Genomic DNA, 19,391 nt, shown 5'->3' with positions numbered 1-19,391 from the left:
TCCTGCACTTCCTGCCTCTTCCTACTCTTCCGAATGGCCACCTATCTATTATCCTGAACTCTCACTCCCTTTGGGGTGACCACCTCCTGAAACGTATGATCCAGGAAACTCACCTGCTCCCTGATGCTCTGTATTGACTACAGCTGCCCCTCAAGCTTGGAAATCCTGAGCTTGAGCTCAAGCAGCTGGAGACACTTCCTACACACAAGGGCAGAATATTATGCTCCTGTTGAAGGTAGGATCATTGGCATGGAGGGCCAGAGAATCCCCATGGAGCTGTCCACCATCAAACCTGGTGCCATAATGCTTTTTTCCGATTTTGTCGGAGGCAGGGAAGTACCATGGTGGCACTGATGCCCCAACGCAACAGCATCATCATTTAAATGTTTTACATACTGATTTAAATGCATTGGAATTTATTCATTGTGATCCAATGAAGCTTTCTCAATTTTGTGTTTGACATATGGCACTCACATGCCTTAATTTTCTCAAATTTTAAAAGCTGGTGCCACTGAGACAAGAGTCCTTAGTGCCTCAAAAGGGAAGGTAAATTCACAGTAGTTTTTTAGGGGAAGTAGGGTTTGCAGCAGACATTGTGCCATGCTGAAGCTGCAAGGGAATTGTGTGTGTGGTGGGATGGGGGGCTGGCAATTCTGCAAGGGGTCTGGGTGTGAAAGAGGGGGACCTCCGTCAATGTTTGTCTGTGGGGCCATTAGAGGGTAGTTTAAATAATGTCGGCATGGTTGTGACGGCTCACACTTTTGGAAAAGTTGTTAGATTAACATTAATGCCAACTATAGAGCCACTGCAGCAATCTTGCAGAGCAAAAATTGACAAATATCAGGGAGGCATCATTGAACCATGGGGCCACCCTTACTCTTACATCTGACATGGTTGCCTGGCGGCTTGCTTGTTGATTGAGCTATTTAATTCAAAACACAGGCATTTCTGTAATACACTGCTGCTGAATGCTCAGAGAGACGATATGCAGGGCTGACAGCCTTTTAAATAGGCTGTGTTTGCTGACAACACAACCACTAGTTGGCTCAGTACTTGTACATGCACAAATGCAGCCTCATGCACTGAAATATTACTGTCTGCGATATTTTTGGCAGCTGCCGGTAGTAAAGATGACGCTGTTCAATTTATCACAAAAACAAAAACAAAGGAAACTCAAATCCCCACAGTGACTGCGATCGCTGCCTCCATCCCATTCCCAACAGCACCCCGCTCCCTCCTGCCATTGCGCTTATCTGCGCTGCTGCCTCCCGCACCCGTCTGCTCGCCGCTCACTCCCCACCTCGCCACTTCTCCCCCCCCTTGGCCACTCGCTCCCCGCTCCCTCCCACTTCTGCTCCCTGTTCCCTCCTGCTCGTGGTCTCCCTCCCCTCCACTGCCTATCGTCATTCTCCCCCACTTCCCCAGTGTGGGGAAGAAAGGCGGTGATCGCGGGACCTGTTATTCTGAGACTGTCCCCTGGTTCTAGACACCCCCAGCCAGGGGAAACATCCTTCCTGCATCAACCTTGTTGAGCCCTGTAAGAATTTTGTATCCTTCAATGAAAACACCTCTCATTCTTCCAAATTCTAGAGAATATAGGCCCAGTCTCCTCAATCTCTGCTCATAGGGCAATCCTGCCATCCCAGAGATCAGTCTGATGAACCTTCATTGCACTCCCTCTATAGCAAGTATATCCTTCCTTAGGTAAGGTGACCAAAACTGTACACAATACTCCAGGTGCAGTCTCACCAAGGCTCTATACAATTGCAGCAAGACCTCTTCTGTACTCAAATGCTCTTCCAATAAAGGCCAACATACAATTTGCCTTCCTAATTGCCTTCTGCACCTGCATGTTAGCTTTCAGTGACTCATGAACAAGGACACCCAGGACCCTTTGGACATTAACACTTCCTAATCTCTCACCATTTAAGACATATTCTGCCTTTCTGTTTTTCCTACCAAAGTGCATAACTTCACATTTTCCACATTATATTCCAGCTGCCATGTTCTTGCCCACTCACTTAGCTTGTCTAAATCTCTTTGAAGCCTCTTTGCATCTTTCTCACAGCTCACATTTCCACCTAGTTTTGTGTCATCAGCAAACTTGAAAATATTACATTTGGTCCCCACATCCAAATCATTGATATATATTGTGAACAGCTGGGGCCCAAGCACTGATCCTTGCGGTACCCCACTAGTCACAGCCTGCCAACCTGAGAACGACCTGTTTATTCCTACTCTGTTTTCTGCCCGTTAACCAATTCTCAATCCATGCCAGTAAATTACCCCCAATCCCATGTGCTCTAATTTTGCTTACTAACCTCCTGTGTGGGACCTTATCCAAAGCTTTCTGAAAATCCAAATACACCACATCCACTGATTTCCCCTTATCTATCCTGCTAGTTATATCCTCAAAAAACTCTAAAAGGTTTGTCAAACATGATTTCCAATTCATAAATCCATGTTGACTGCCCAATTCTACCATTATTTTCTAAGTGTCCAGTTATCACATCCTTTATAATAGATTCTAGCATTTTCCCTACTGCTGATGTCAGGCTAACAGATCTGTGGATCCCCGTTTTCTCTCTCCCTCCTTTCTTAAATAGTGAGGTTACATTGCTACCTTCCAATCTGCAGGAACTGTTCCAGAATCGATAGAAGTTTGGAACATTACCACCTTTATTACATTACATTGTTGGAGTTTAGTCTCCCTGTTATCATATGGAGCCATTAAATATGAGTCAGTAGCACTGATCCCGACTGATGTTAAATGGTCAGTGTATAAGGTTCTCTCTTTATAATGTGAACTTTTGGCAGCTGGACAACTGATGCTCATTTTAAATTGGTTACTGCTTGCTGAGGTCAGCCGATCTCTATATATGAATATGCAGATTGCCAGTTTGGAGGAAGATTAAATACCTCTTTCCAAGTGAACTATTTTAATTAGCAAAGTTCAGTTAGAAGTAGTTCATATTGATTACTGTTTATTAGTATTGATTATTGAAACTACTTCATCAGGCAGTTGAATAAGCTGGGGTGGGAATCTCTGTGATTATCCCAGTGCACATATAAGCTTTTCCTCAGCGTTGTGTGTTCAAAATTTTGAGATATCTACTATAACATTGCATTTATATATCACCTTTAACGTAGTTAAAAAGTCAAGGCGCTTCACTGGAGCGTTATCAAACAAAATTTGGCACTGAGTCACATAAGAGGATTCGAGGGAAAATGGCCAAAAGCATAGTCAAAGCTTAAGGAGCATCTTAGAGGAGGATAAAGGAGGTAGAGGTGTGGTGAGATATAGGGAGGCAATTGCAGAGCTTACAGCCTCAGCAGCCAAAGATCTGGCTGCCAATGGTGAAGCAATTAAAATTGGGGATGAACAAGAGGCCAGAATTGGAGGAATGCAGATTTCTTCACTGTCATCCAGCTGGATGGGACTATACTCAACTGGTTCCATTCTTATCTATCCAGTTGTAGTCAGAAAATCTGCAATGCTTCGCTTCCTGCTTCTGCACTATTTCCTGTGGTATCCCCAAAGCCTCCTCCAGTTTCTCATCTACATGCTGTCCCTTGGCATCAGCATCCGATTCTGGTTCGATATATAAAACTCCATGCTTTCTGATGTGGGTGTACAAGTAAGGGCCAAAGGGAGGTTTATTCCCTTACTAGAACCCATGGGAACTCCTGTCCAAGGCCAAGAGTATGTAGAGTTTGTGGGCTTTCCACTGGACTGCCATCTGAGTTATGGCTGGAGAAGACCAGAGGAGCCACACAATTTCAGCTCAAATGTCTCAGTGACAAAAAGTTCTGCTTCACATTTTTGCTACTGACATTCCTGCACCTGCATTTCACTGGCTGCAAAACAGTGGCAGCAAAATGTGGCTATTGTAAACTGTGGTAGTGACGATCAATCTGACAGGGTTTTGTTCTGTTAAAATTGAAGCAGTAGTTCTTGCACAGAGAAAGGAAATTGTGTCCACTGAACCAAAAGTCACTTTCAGTCAATATATGTATCTGTTTCCATTGGGTCACCAGAGCTATCTACCTCTGAGACAAACTGCAGAGTTATGCTGCACATTGGATTGACTGAACCAAAATATTTTGACCTAAATCTCCACTTTGGGGATTTCCAATATAGTGGCAATTGACTTGGAGGAGAAAGGGTTGGTAAAGATAGATCCCATTGTAGTCTACTTTATAATATATCTTACCCGGTGGTCACTATCCATCTTCTAAATGGTTATATAGGATCATCAAATGTTACAGTCCAGAAATGGATAATTTAGCCCATTAAATCTATGCTGGTGCTTTTCTCTGCATGAGCCGCCTATTTTAATTCCACACTCCTGTGTGCTCCCCAGACAATTTAATAGTCCCCTTTTTCAAGCAGGTATCTAATTCCAACTTCAAATAATTGATAGACTTTGCGCCAACAATGGTTTGTGACAGGGAATTTTATATTCTAACCACCTTTTCTGAACAAGATTGAAACATACCTTTATGATGGAGGTATCAACACCGCACTTTTCAATAAGTTTTTGGCTAAAAGGGTGGTACATTATATGCCATGGGCCTCTTCACAACTGCAAATTGAATAACCAGAGCAATCCAAGTTTTGAGAGAAGGAAATGTCTCAGCTCCCTCTCTTCCTCAGATGTAATACTTTACTTTCGACAAGGGTAGAAAATTGGGGGCATGGACTTTTTTTTATAAACATCAGAAATGAAGTGGAGAAAGCTAGGAGTTTAATTTTTTTCTGTCTTTTCCATTCCATCTTCCCCAACCTAAGAGGACCTAGCATACTTCCAGTTACTACTCCAGTTAGGAACTCAAAGAAAAGCCGAAAAAGCTCACTGTCTGAAGATGGCCGAGCAGTGCACACTGTCCTGGAAGTAAAATCTTTGATGTTGAAGTGAGCACTATTAGTCCTCTAACAGGATACCTTCTGAGTGTATATGTAGCAGTGAGCAGAATGAATATGTATGAACTTCTGGGGACAGATTTTCCTCTCTAGAGATTGGACAGAAGGGCTTGGTAAGGCAAAAGTTGCTGCAGCATTTTCCTTGGTCGAGGCTCAACAACAACTTATATTTATATACCACCTTTACCGTAATAAAACTTCCCAAGGTGTTAAACAGGAACATTATAAAACAAAATATGGCACCGAGCCACATCAGAAGATATTGGGCTGAATTTCATGATGGCAGCTGAAGTCCCACTGCTGGGACCTAAAGCGGGAAGCAAGCCCGCTTCAGCTGGCGGTGGGACCCAGGGAGGCATATTAATTGGCCGATTAAGGGGCTGCCACTGGGGCAGTCATCCCAATTAAGGACTGCGGCCTGCCCCCAAGAGCTGCCAGCCTAACCAGAGGGCCAGCAGCTCAGCAGCCTCAGTAGCGCCACTGTTAGTGGTGACCTTTGCTGGGGCTGCACTTGCAGGATGAGCACACATAAATGGCCATATGCACCTTCAAAGTCAGGTAAGTGGGATCTGAGTATGCCAGAACCAGGGGCCAGGCAGGCAGGCCCTGGAGATCAGTGGGTAGGTGGGAGGATCACTGAGGGCAGGCTGCGTCATTGCCATGGGTGGGGTGGGTTGGGGGGGTGTGGGCACTACCACCGGAGGGTTCCTCTGTGAGCTATGGAGTGGCCAAAAAGGAGAGATTCCCCCCCACCCACCCCCTGGAGCCCAATGGCAGGCTGCCAGGTTGCACTGGATGGTCTCCTCACACAGCGGCAAACCCTCTCCACCACTGGTAAAATGCCCGCAGAGGAGAGAAGAGGCCCTTAATTGTCCACTCATGTGGCTCAGTTGGGCTCCTGGCTGGTGGGATGTCTGCCAGCTTTCCTGCCATTGACAAAAAGACATGACAGCAGGAAGACATCAGGCATGCCCTCCGATTTTGCCAACCTTCCAGCCTATCACCAAGGGGCTGATAAAATTCCAGCCTTTAGGTTAGATGACCAAAAGCTTGGTCAAAGAGATAGGTTTTAAGGAGTGTCTTAAAGGAGGAAAATGAGGTGGAGATGCTGAGGTGTAGGGAGGGAATTCTAGAGCTGAGGGCCTATGCAACAGAAGGCCACAAATGGTGGTGATTAAAATTGGGGATGCTCAAGAGGGCAGAATTAGATGAGCGCAGATATCATAGAGGGTTGTGGGGGTGGAGGAGATTATGCAGGTAAAGAGAGTGAGGCCATGAAACCATTTGAAAACAAGGTTGAGAATTTTAAAATCAAGATGTTGCTTGACTTGGAGCTGATGTAGGTGAATGAACAGAGGGGTGAACGGTGAATGGGGCTTGGTGCAAGTCAGGACACAGGCCTCAAGCTTATGGAGGGTATAATGTGGAAGGCCAGCTAGAAGAGCTTTGGAATAGTCAAATCTAGAGGTTACAAAGACATGAATGAGGGTTTCAGCAGCAGATGAGCTGAGGAAGGGATGAAATTGGGCAATGTTACAGAATTGGAAATAGGGGGTCTTTCGTGATGGCGTGAATATGTGGTCAGAAGTTCATCTCAGGGTCAAATATGACACCAAGGTTGTGAATAGTCTGGTTTAGTCTCAGACAACTGCCAGGGAGAAACATGGTGTCAGTAGCTATGGAATGGAGTTTGGTACGGGACCAGAAACAATGGCTTCAGTCTTCCCAATATTTAGTTGGAGGAAATTTCTGCCCATCCAGTACTGGATGTCAGCTAAGCAGTCTGATAATTTAGCAACAGTGGAGGAGTCTGGAGAGGTGGTGGTGAGGTAGAGCTGGGTACTGTCAGCGTACTTGTGAAAACTAGTGCTGGGCATTCGGATGATGTCACCGAGGGGTGGCACGTAGACAAGAAATAGGAGGGGCCAAGGATAGATCCTTGGAGGACACTAGAGTTGGTGTGGGAGTGGGAAGAGAAGACATTGCAAGTGTTTCTCTGGCTATGATTAGATAGATAAGTATGGAACGAAGTGAAAGCAGTTCCATCTAGCTGGACAACAGTGGGCAGGCATTGGAGGAGGATGGTGTGGTCAACCCTGTCAAAGGCTGCAGACAGGTTGAGAAGGACGAGGAGGGAAAGTTTACCTTTGCCACAGTCACATGATGTTATTTGTGACTTTGATAAGAGTGGGGCGGAAACCTGATTGGAGGGATTCAAACATGGAGTTCCGGGAAAGATGGGCACAGTGACAAGATGGTCAAGGACTTTGGAGAGGAAAGGGAGGTTGGAGATGGGACAGTAGTTTGCAAGGATGGTGGGATCAAGGGTTGGTTTTTTTTTTAGGAGAGGGTGATGATGGCAGATTTAAAGGAGAGAAAGATAACACCTGAAGAGAGATAACCATTAACGATATTGGCTAACGTGGGGACCAGGAGGGGATGTTGGGTGGTTCATCAATTTAGTGGGAATAGCATTGAGGGAGAATGAGGTGAGTATCATGGACAAGATGAGCTCAGAGAGACATGAAGGGAGATAGGAGAGACACTGGAGAAAAATGCAAGTTCAGGGCTGGGGAGGGGCAGGGGGATCTTTAGAGGAAGTTTGGTCCAGTCGGCTAGTGGAAGGGAACAACACGGTCGAGGCAGCTGTTTGGATGGTCTCGATCTTAGTGACAAAGAAGTCCATGAGCTCCTTGCAATTATTGTTGGAGGTAAGGGTGGAGGAGAAAGGGGAGTATTTAAGAAGACAGTTTGCAGTACAGAAAAGAAGCCAACGCTTATCTTTGCATTCCAGCTCATAAGAATCCCAGTGGGATTCCAGCCATCAATAGGGAGTCTGCCAGAAACAACCAAGAAATTCGAACAATAGCGATGCAGCACCAAAGATCCAACAAGAGACTTAAAGCATCAGGAGAACATTGTAGATTGAAACAAGGCCTCGACTAAAACTTTAGTACCTGGTGCAATAAGCAGGGAGGAGGCCACCAAGAGGCCCTCGCTCTTCATTTGGGCAGTTTTTCCTGTTTCCTGGTGCCACCTCCACACAGCAGTCACCGGAAGTGGTGGTATGTGTGGCAGAGAGCAGATATGTCCACTAGGACCCCAGGCCCCTCACCACCATTTACATGGTGGTTTGGGGAAGAAGGGAAAGGGAATTCTCAGTCAGGTGATGAGACAATAGTATGCCTCAAGGATCAAATTTTCCAACATTCCACACTATAGTCCAGCCCCAAATATTTGCTCGGACTGTGGAGGCCAATTCCTCTTTTTATGTCACTGCCAGAATTTTAGAAGATAAAAAAGTGTCTGCATCGGAAAAATGTACTGAAATCTTATGCATATCCAGTCTATGACTTCCTCCACCAGGAAAATTCTATGGTCATGCTGTTGGGAGACAGAGAGGGGAGTGAGGGAGTAAAAGTTATCAGTGGATGAATCACATAGAAACCTTGCAGCACCTGGAGCTGGGTAGGCAGGATAATATAAATGTGGAATAATGTAATTTTGTTAGGTCGACAGGTAACGCAGGATTCAGGCAACAAAGAAGCATAACACTAAAGCTTAATGCAAAACACTGTAGATGCTGGAAATCTGAAATAAAAATGGAAAATGCTGGAAACACTCAGCAGATCAGGCAGCATCTGTGGAGACAGAAACAGTTAACATTTCAGCTTAATGACCTTTTGCCGTCTCATTCTGAGATTAGGTTTTCTAAAACATTCTGGTAAGTTATGCATTTGTCTTTTCCCAGGCCAACATGGCAGCTTAGGTAACCATGGTCTGAGCTGAACAAAGTTTACCAAGGTCTCCAATCTATCAATATTGGTGCAGAAATTATGAAAAGAGCAGATTTAATTGATTATTCCATAAGATCATATATTAAAAATGGCAAATTCCCCACATGACTTTCAAAAGTAAGTGAAAGTCTACAAAATGAGAAAGGACAAAAATGATTGATGAAATACATTCTTGATTTTTGATAATCTGCACACACTCCCATGTGGAAATAATCTTTTTTTATAATTTAGTTATGTGTAAATGTAATACAGAGTGCTTCATATCAAAGAATACAGATGGAATCCTAATTCTCAAGTCCCAGAATAGATTCTTATGCTGAATTTTTTTCCTAAACCATGTGGCGAGATTCAGACAATCTTTGAATGTTATTAAAACCATGATTCTATGGGAATTAAAGGGGAATTCTTGTTTTGAGGATAAAACCTGGAAGGAATTAGTGAATTTGGAAATTTGGAAAGGGTTCTGATAATTTTACACGAAAACAATACAAAAATGCATTTTCGATATGATATTTTTGTACTGGAAATAACGCAGTGCTTTGTGTTCCTTGACAAAGAAAAAATGCTTTTCTGGGAGCTTTAATTCACTCCTTGGTAGTTTGTTACTTTATATTATACAATACATACTGAACAGTGAAAAGGTCGCAAGACATAGGACCAAGGCATTACTGTTTATTTTGCTTACAACACTCTTTAAGTAAATGGAGCAAAGTTACACACTTTCCTGCTTCATTCTACATTTCTGGGTGGAAGGTACATTACTTGCAAATATGTACATTAAGGATCTTATACAGTTCTGTACATTTGGACAAAGGTTTTTCCTTGGCAGGAGGCTTAGGACAAGTGGGTGGGTATTTGTCAAGGGCCTAGATAGTCACTGGGCCTTTGTAAAGTTTGGGCAGCCTGTGGTCCTTGCAGTCGTTTATATGGGCAAGGTTTGCTAGAGCCTTTTTGTTCATTCAGTGATTCTACAATTTGGTAATGAGAAGGTGGAGGATTGCTGGAATTTATAGGAGAGGCCTGGATAGAATGAACCAACAGAAATGGATTCACATCTGTTAGTGCTTTCCACTTATAAGCACAGTACATTGCTAACTTGGTCAGAAAGGTAGGTTTTCCACAGATGCCAGGTTCATAGCCAGAATTTCACATTGAAGTGGTTGCCCCACCCACCGGCTGGAAAGCCAGGGGTGAGTCCGCCTCCACCAGCCCTGGAAGCCACACTGCTATTTTGAATGGGTCAGGCAATTAATTGCTTGCAGTCATGGCTTCCGCCAATCAGAGGGTTGGCAGCTCTTCAGTCCAGCATCGCCACCAGGAGCGATGACCACTGCTGGGACTAAGCCCAGTGAAACAGCCACCATGGACGCTGGACTCGGAACACGTAAGTGGGGTTGGGGCTCGCCAGGGCCAATCGGCTAGGCTCCGGCGAGGGGGGAAGGTCGATGGAGAGGGCGGGGGAGAGGGCGGGGGGTTGTTCCAGTGGGGTGGCCCGTGCTGCTGGGGGTTCCTCCGAGGGGCACAGGGGTCTCAATCAGGAGGCCTCGCCCCACCGCCCAGCCTACAAGGAGGCCACCAGCTATTACTGGGTAGCCTCCTCAGCTCATGAAGTGCCCATCCGCCGCTAGTAAAATACCACTAATTGGCCACTTAAAAGTCTCAATTAACCAACTGCCACCTACCCTGCCACTGGTAAGATACCCTTGGGGGTGGGTAGGCGATAGGAATGCACCCCTGCCATTCTACCCAATTTCACACCACACCACCCCCAGGAGGGGCATTGACTTGCAGCCCATTTTTTTTTGTGGGGAATGTTGGGTTGCATCACATCTTGGGAAAAACAGCTTGATGTCGTTAAAAGTGACAACTGAGTGAATTGCAAGTTGTAGGTATATTTTTTCCACTGCAATTCAACATATTTGAGTTCCTCATGCTGGGGTAACTAATAAGTGGTTATGAGGACGATGGAAGGAAAATCAAGGAGTGAATTAACTAATAACACTCTCCCACTTCATCTAATATCTGTTTGAAGAGTGGCACAGGCAGTGAGACCTGGCTGCACTAACTGATCTCTTCATTTCCTTTTCCCATTTCTTGAGTCTCCCTACACCACAATTAATTAAGTGAGCAGAAGGGTGACCCATTCCTAAGCTTACATCGGTGTCACTCTTGCACCATCCTGTAAAAGGCTCAGCCTGGGATCTTTCACTCCAGTCGTCTCTTGCTATATGTGGGAAAGTGCCTCACATCAGCTCTATACCTCCCTATGGCAACATGTCTAGGATCATTTACTCACTATGACTGGATCACAGGTACAAACGAATATTCTGCCACTCAATAGTTGTCACACAATTAGCCAGAACTTTGTGTGGGGGCCTAAAACAGGAGAGAAAATAATTTACAAAATTGGGGAGCTTTTTTGATATATTAGAACAGAATAATGCATGCATAAGTGGTTGAAAGAAAAACATTGTTTGATTAGAGAATCCTACTGGGGTCTAAAGCATTTAGTAAAGAGTTTTCTGAAACTTTGTTGTGCATGGAGTAATGTCTGCTCACTTTTGAAAATCATTCATGTGGAAGAACTTCCTTCTATGATAGATTCAAACATTACTGAAATAACTCATTAGCCACATTCAAATAGTTTGCCTATGGGTGCTTACTGAAAAAATTATTTTCAGAATATCCATATTTGAAGGGCTCCTGCATAAATGTTCCAGTTGTTCTGAATTTCATCAGCCAACAATGAAGTAGATGTCTTGAGCTGTTATAGACCAAATACTCCCTATGGGAATGTTTCCTATCACTGGATGTCAGTTTGATGGCACTGTGTTCAGACCAGTTAGCACTTGCTTTTCCTCATAGAATAGAATCATAAAATGATACAGCACAGAAGGAGGCCATTCAACCCTTTTGGCCGTCCAATTAGTCTCACTCCCCTGCTCTTACTCCACAGCCCTGCAAACCTTTTCCCTTCAAGTATTTATCTGATTAGTTTAGTTTAGAGATACAGCACTGAAACAGGCCCTTCGGCCTACCGAGTCTGTGCCGACCATCAACCACCCATTTACACTACACTAATTCCATATTCCTACCACATCCCCACCTGTCCCTATATTTCCCTACCACCTACCTATACTAGGGGCAATTGCTAATGGCCAATTAACCTATCAATCTGCAAGTCTTTGGCATGTGGGAGGAAGCCGGAGCACCCGGAGGAAACCCACGCAGACACAGGGAGAACTTGCAAACTCCACACAGGCAGTACCCGGAATTGAACCCGGGTCGCTGGAGCTGTGAGGCTGCGGTGCTAACCACTGCGCCACTGATTAAAAGTAGAAAATATGGAGTTACACGGAGGAAACTTCAAAATGTGAATGCTTATATTTTGAAGAGTAATATTAAAATTTTTTTAATTCATATTTAATTTTACTAATTGATAGCTACAGTATTTGTCTTTCATATGATGGAGTTTGGTTATGCCAATGGTTTAGTTGAAGGGCCCCTTTTCAACTGGATTAGTAATCACGGAGCCCTCAATGTAAATTATAATACTGTTTTAATAATGCTTTTAAGAAAACAGATATTTACTTACAGATGTCACTGAGTATGACTGCTTCTCATTGTATGGTATGTAGTACATAAATATTTGAATAACTCCCTTCTCTTGAACAAGGCAGAACTTACCAAATGCCCACCACCAGGCTTGGTAGCTGCACACCCAGCTGGCGATCTTTGTGCTGCTGTCAGCACTCCCCCATATGTGCTCCCCTCCTAGGTAAGACAGCCAGCCCATTGCACAATTTGCAGTCACAATTTGCTTCTGCTTCCAGGCTTGCATCTCCAGCTGCCAGTCAATTATTTCACAGACCTCCCCGCCACCGGAAGTTCTCTATGGACCCCCAGGAGTCCATGGATCCTAGTTCGATGACCACTGATTTAGGCTTCCTTTTATTTTTTTATATGGTCGCCTACAAAGTCTGATATATATTACATATATTACATATATCTATATATATATATAAGGTCATGTTGCACCAACAGGTACGTATAGAAAGCTTTCTAAACTGTTGAATTGAGTCACACTGTACAAATCTTTTGATCATTCGAGCCATGTATTCCTTGACAGTCAGTATAGAAAACTTTAAACATCTTAGTGGATAATTTAAATGTGAACATCTAGGTCGTTTTAATAAATTAAAAAAAAATGACTTGATATTTCAATTCTCAGTGGGGAATTATTTACTGCTGGATTAAGCTATTGCAAGGAATATGCTCAAAACAGTAGCTGTGGGAAATATAACCAAAAAAGTAACTATTCATTGAAACAACATCACTGTAATCTGATTTCATTATTATGGCTCCTGGTGGAATTTATCAAAATTATTAGCCTGAATTTTACCGATCCAGTGGATGTCTGACTTCGGGCAGAAATGTGGGTGGCGGGACTTCCTACTTGATTTTACCAGCAGGAGCCAATTAAAGGCTGGCAGATGAGGGAGGTGCCATTTTCAAAAGCACATGTGCAGCAGTCAGCCAGACTGAAGACACAGGAAAGAAATAGGGGGTTAACAGCAAAAAAAGCAGTGAAGGAATGGCAGCAGAATGAGGAACAGTTGCTTTATGATCCAGCAGTGCCTTTCTGGAGGCGCTCCTGCAAGCAGTCAGAGAAAGGAGAGAGGTCCTACGTCCTGCAGACGGGAGGAGAAGGCCAGGAAGCCTGACTTAGAAGGCATGGTTGGAGGTGCCAGATATTGTAAGCAGTTGAGGGATTGTTACAAGAACCCGGATCCAGTGCAGTAAGAGATTTAATGACCTGCCGTGTTCTGGAAAGGTGAGTGGAGTGTAGAGTTGGAAAATCGAAGCCCAACAAAATTAAAAGGCACCCATGAAATATGAGATGTGGTAGACCCATGCATGAGGCAGCACCAGTATCCACATTGAGGTGCCCAGTTCACATGCACCCTATCCCAATGGTGGCGACCTCCATTGAGACAGTGGTGACTGTGCATCCCGTACACTGTCAGTAAAATCAACTGGTTGTTTAATTACTTTAATTACCTGCCTGCCGGCGATCTGTCAACCACTGATCTGTCCCACCGCCTGCACCTGGTAAAATTGTTTGGTGGCAGGAAGGCATTGGGGAAACAACCCAACACAGGCTCATGTCATTTTACCAGCACCCCCTCACTATTAGCAACTAGGGCCAGAATTTTACACCACCCACAGGAGCAGGCTGGTGGCATTGGGGTGGGGTGCCTAAAATTGAGCGAGAGGCGGGGGTACCTTACCCGACACCTTCCCGCCCCCACTGCAAATTTATGAGGGGCAGCAGCGGCGTGAAACAGCCCACCTGCCCCAAGCCAATCAAGGCTCCTTAAGTGGCCAATTAACTGCCACTTAAGGGCCTCCACCTGCTGCCGCTGGTATTTTACCAGCGGCAGGTGGGCAGCTAAGGCCCCCCAGGAGGCCGCCAATTAAAACCTGGCGGTCTCCTTGCAGGTTGGGGGTGGCCCCCCTGATTGGGCACCCTGTGCCCCATGGAGGGCCCGCAGGACAGCCCACCTGCTCCCACTACACAATCGTCCCCACCCCCCCCATGGCATGGCAAGGCTCCAGATACTTACCATATTTCCTGTGCCGGTGTCGCTCTTGCTGCTGAAGTTGGGTGCAGTCCCAGCAGTGGCCACCGCTCCCAGTGGCGCTGCTGGGACTGAGACTTGTTGGCCCACTGATTGGCCAGCAGCTCTTGGAGGCGGGACTTCCTGCTTCAGAGGGTGAGAAGTCTCCCCCAAGGCCAATTAAGGGCCTGAGGGCTGTAAAATCCTGGTGTGGCTCCCCAGGCCCGGCGGAGGCGGGCTCGCCACCGACCTTTTGGCCAGTGGGTGGAGCCTCCTGCCCAACATAAAATTCCGGCCTGAAACCTTCCAATTGATATCAATAAAAATATTAACTATCATTGATCTGATCGTGTGGTTCAGATCCAGCAGCGAATTTTCCCAATGTTTTCTATGGAATACGGCTTCGAGAAAACGTTGATCTGTTTCAGCTTCAAAAAGTATCAATACAGAGGTCTGGGTGCAGCCTGCAAACGGTGTGCAGACTGCAAGCAGAGTGTGGAGATACGAGTTTGGTGAATGGCGAATTCGGTGAAGTGAGGAGCAGGTGCTCCTTTTTTCTACTTTTTTAACCCTCCAGCATTTGGTTCTTCGGTGCAGTGGAAGGAGCTGGTTTCCAATTTTAGTGCAGCAAATAAATAATTCAAGGCAAGACAGCTCTGCTCACACCCTTTGAATGAACTTCCTGTGCCATGTGGGGACTCCAGGACCCCATCCATGTGCTGGACAACTACATGTGCAGAAAGTGCCATCAAATGCAAAAATTTGAGCATCAAATCTTGGTTCTCAAGGAGCAGCTGGTGTCACTGAGGTGCAATCGCAAAGATGAAAGATACGTGGATAGCATGTTTCAGGAGGTGGTCACCATGTAGCTTAAGAGGGTGCAGGTAGAGAGGGACCCGGTGACTGCCAGACAGACAAAAAGGACAAGGCAGGAAGTGCAGGAGGCCCTGGAGGGCCTCCCATTTTCTAACCAGTATTCAGTTCTGAGTACTGATGGGAGAGAGGGATACTCTGGACAGTGTAGCGTTAGTCATGACCAGAGCACCATGGGTGGCTCAGCTGTGCAGGGAGGGAGGAGAAAAAACAGGAGAACAATAATGGTCGGGGATTCTATAGTTAGGGGAACAGACAGGCGTTTCTGTGGTTGCAGACGTGATTCCAGAATGGTATGTAGCCTCCCTGGTGCAAGGGTCATGGATATCATCGAGCAGCTGCAGAGCATTCTGGAGGGCAAGGGTGCACAGCCAGAGGTCGTGGTCCACATTGGTACCAATGATATAGGTAGAAACAGGGATGAGGTCCCGCAGGCTGAGTTTAGGGAGTTAGGAAAGAGATTATCAAGCAGGACCTCAAAGCTAGTAATCTCTGGATTACTCCCAAGGCCACGTGCTAGTGAGTATAGGAATAGGAAAATGCACCAGATGAATGTGTGGCTGGAAAGATGCTGCAGGAGGGAGGGTTTCATATTTCTGGGGCATTGGGACTGGTTCTGGGGAAGGTGGGACCTGTACAAGCCAGATGGTCTACACCGGAACAGGACCAGGACAAATATCTTTGCAGAAAGGTTTGCTAGTGTTGTGGGGATGGTTTAAACTAGATTGTCAGGAGTTGAGAATCTGAGGGCAGTTTCAGATAGGACAAATTCAGAGCAAGGAACGGGAGGCAAAAAATTAGCAAGTATCTCTTGAAAGACAGAAGAAAGCTAAGGCTAAAAGGTGTACAGCACAGGAATTTGGCAGTGTTAAAAGGTATTAATTTAAATGCAAGGAGCCGATGAGCTGAGGGCACAGATAGAGACATAGCAATGATGTCATTGCTATAACAGAAACTTGGCTTAAAGAAGGGCAAACATGCAGCTCAACATCCCTGGATATAGAGTTTACTGGCAGGATAGAGAGAGGGATAAAAAGGAGGGGGTGTAGCATTATTGGTTAAAGAATCAATTACAGCCAGGAGGAGGGATAATATGTTAAATGAATCATCAGATGAGGCCAATATGAGTTGAGCTCAGAAAGGTAAAAAAGGGGCAGCCCCACTACTAGGAGTGTACTGCAGACCCCAAATAGTGAGAGGGAGATAGAAGAACAAATACGTAGGCAAATTTCTGAGTACAAAAACAATAGGGCAATAATAGTTGGGGATTTCAACTACTGTAATATCAACTGGGACACAAACAGTGTGAAGGGCACAGAGGGCACGAAAGTTTTGAACTGCATTCAAGAGAACTTTTTTAGCCAGCACATAACAAGCCCAACGAGAGGGGGCACAATTCTCAATTTACTCTTAGGAAGTGAAGCTGGCCAAGTGGATGAAGTAGCGGTGGGTGACCATTTTGGAGATAATGACCATAATACAGTTAATTTTAGCATTATTATGGAAAAGGACAAAGATAAAACAGGAGTAAAAGTTCTATATTGGGAGAAGGCAAATTTTACAAAGCTGGGAGGTGATCTGATGAAAGTGGACTGGATACAGCTGCTTGAAGGAAAATCAATGGGAAACCAGTGGGAGGCATTCAAAAGTGAGATTCTACAGTGTAGACATGTCCCCACAAAGAAAAAGGGTGGTGCTGCCAAATCTAGAGCCCCCTGGGTATCTAGAAGCATACAGGGTAAGATAAAGCCAGAAAAAGAAAGATTATGACAGTCACAAAAAAATTAATACTTTAGAAAGCCTTGAGGAGTATAGAAAGTGCAGGGGTGAAGTAAAAAAAGGAAATTAGGAAAGCAAAGAGAGGATATGTAAAAATATTGGCAGGTAAAATCAAGGAAAACCCAAAGATGTTTTATCCAGTACCTTAAGAGCAAGAGGATAACTAAGGAAAGGGTAGGGCCTAACAGAGATGTACAAGGTAACTTATGCCTGGATGCAGAAGATGTGGGCAGGGTTTTTAATGAGTACTTTGTCTCTGTCTTCACAAAGGAAAGGGATGATGCAGATATTTTAGTTTAAGAGGAGGAGTGTGAAATATTCGATACTTTAAGCATGAGACAGGAAGTACTAGAGGGTCTGACATCCTTGAAAGTGGAGAAATCACCAGGGCCAGATGGATTGTGTCCCAGGCTGTTAAAGGAAGCCAGGGAGAAAATAACAGATACTCTGAGGATCGTTTTCAAATCTTCATTAAATACAGATGAGGTACCAGAGGATTGGAGGTCTTGGATGTTGTACCATTGTTTAAAAATGCTGCGAGGGACAGACCAAATAATTATAGGCCAGTCTATCTGACCTTGGTGGTGGGCAAATAATTAGAATCAATTCTGAGAGATAGGATAGAGATTAGAAAGGCATGGATTAATCAGGGATAGTCAGCATGGATTTGTTAAGGGAAGGTCGTGTCTTACTAACTTATTTGAATCTTTTGAGGACGTAACAAGGAGGATTGATGAGGGTAGTGCAGTGGATGTTGTCTACATGGATATTAGTAAGGCATTTGACAAAATCCCACATGGTAGGCTGATCAGAGAAGTAAAAGCCCATGGGATACAGGGGGATGTGGTGAGTTGGATCCAAAATTGGCTCAGTGACAGGAACCAAAAGGTAATGGTCGACAGATGTTTTTGTGAATAGAAAGCAGTTTCCAGCGGCATTCCACAGGGCTCAGTGTTGGATCCCTTGCTGTTTGTGGTATATATATTCATGATTTGGACTTAAATGTGGGAGGCATGTTTGGGAAATTTGCAGATGACACAAAAATTGGCCATGTAATTGATGGTGAAGAGGATAGCTGTAGACTCCAAAATGATATCAATGGTTTAGTTGAATGGGTGAAAAAGTGGCAAATGGAATTCAATGTGGAGAAGTGTGAGGTAATGCATTTGGGGAGGGCAAACAAAGCAAGGGAATACACGATAAACAGGAGGATATTGAGAGGGGTAGAGGAAGTGAGAGACCTTGAAGTGCATGTCCACAGGTCCCTGAAGGTGGCAGGACAGGTAGATAAAGTGGTGAAGAAGGCATATGGAATGCTTTCCTTTATTGGCTGAGGTATAGAATACAAAAGCAGGGATGTATTGCTGGAACTGTATAAAACCCTGGTTAGGCCACAGCTGGAGTATTGCGCACAGTTTTGGTCACCACATTACAGGAAGGACATAATTGCTCTGGAAAGAATACAGAGGAGATTACCAAAAATATTGCCAGGATTTGAAAATTGCAGTGATGAGGAAAGACTGGATAGGATAGGGTTGTTTTCCTTAGAACAGAGGAGGCTGAGGAGTGACTTAATTGAGGTGTATAAAATTATGAGGGGCCTAGATAGAGTAGACAGGAAGGACCTGTTTCCCCCAGCAGACAGGTCAATTATCAGGGGGCACAGATTTAAAGTGAATGGTAGAAAGATTAGAGGGGATATGAGGAAAAACCTTTCCACCCAGAGGGTGGTGGATGTTTGGAATTCTTTGCCAGGAACGGTGGTGGAGGCGGAAACCCTCAACTCATTTAAAAGGTACCTGGATCTGCATCTGAAGTGCTGTAACTTGCAAGGATATGGACCAGGTGCTGGAAGGTGGGATTAGATTGGTTGGCTAGTTTTTTCAGCCGGCATGGACACAATGGCCTCTTTCTCTGCTGTAACCTTTCTATGGTTCTATGATTGGCCTACTGTGGGCGGGCCATTTCTAGCCACTGCCGCCCCGCGTAAAATTGCAGCGGGGGTGGGAAGGCATCGAGAATGGCTCCCCCCCCCCACCTCCCAATCAATTTTGCAGCTCCCCCGCCACCAGCCCGCTTGTTGGGCGGTGGGGGAGGGGGTGGGGGTCGTAAAATTCTGGCCATAGCCAATAAAGCTACTTGTTCACTAAGTTAGGTAGTAGGAAATTTTTGCTTTGTCAAAGTTTAAAAATTGAAACAATGTTTCACAGCATTTAGCTTGAAGAAATTTTAATGCCAATAATTAATCAATTAATTAAGTATATGCTGTCTGCACAATGAAGCCTTGGTTGACCCAAGCAGCAAATAGAAGGTATCTGCTGCTGATGCTTAAACTTAAAATTGTACAACCTCCTATAATTTTAGTTTGCATTTTTATAAATTCTGGGGTTTTCATTA

This window comes from Heterodontus francisci, chromosome 2 (assembly GCF_036365525.1).
Source record: "Heterodontus francisci isolate sHetFra1 chromosome 2, sHetFra1.hap1, whole genome shotgun sequence".
Classification (NCBI taxonomy): Eukaryota; Metazoa; Chordata; class Chondrichthyes; order Heterodontiformes; family Heterodontidae; genus Heterodontus; species Heterodontus francisci.
This window is presented reverse-complemented; position numbering follows the sequence as displayed.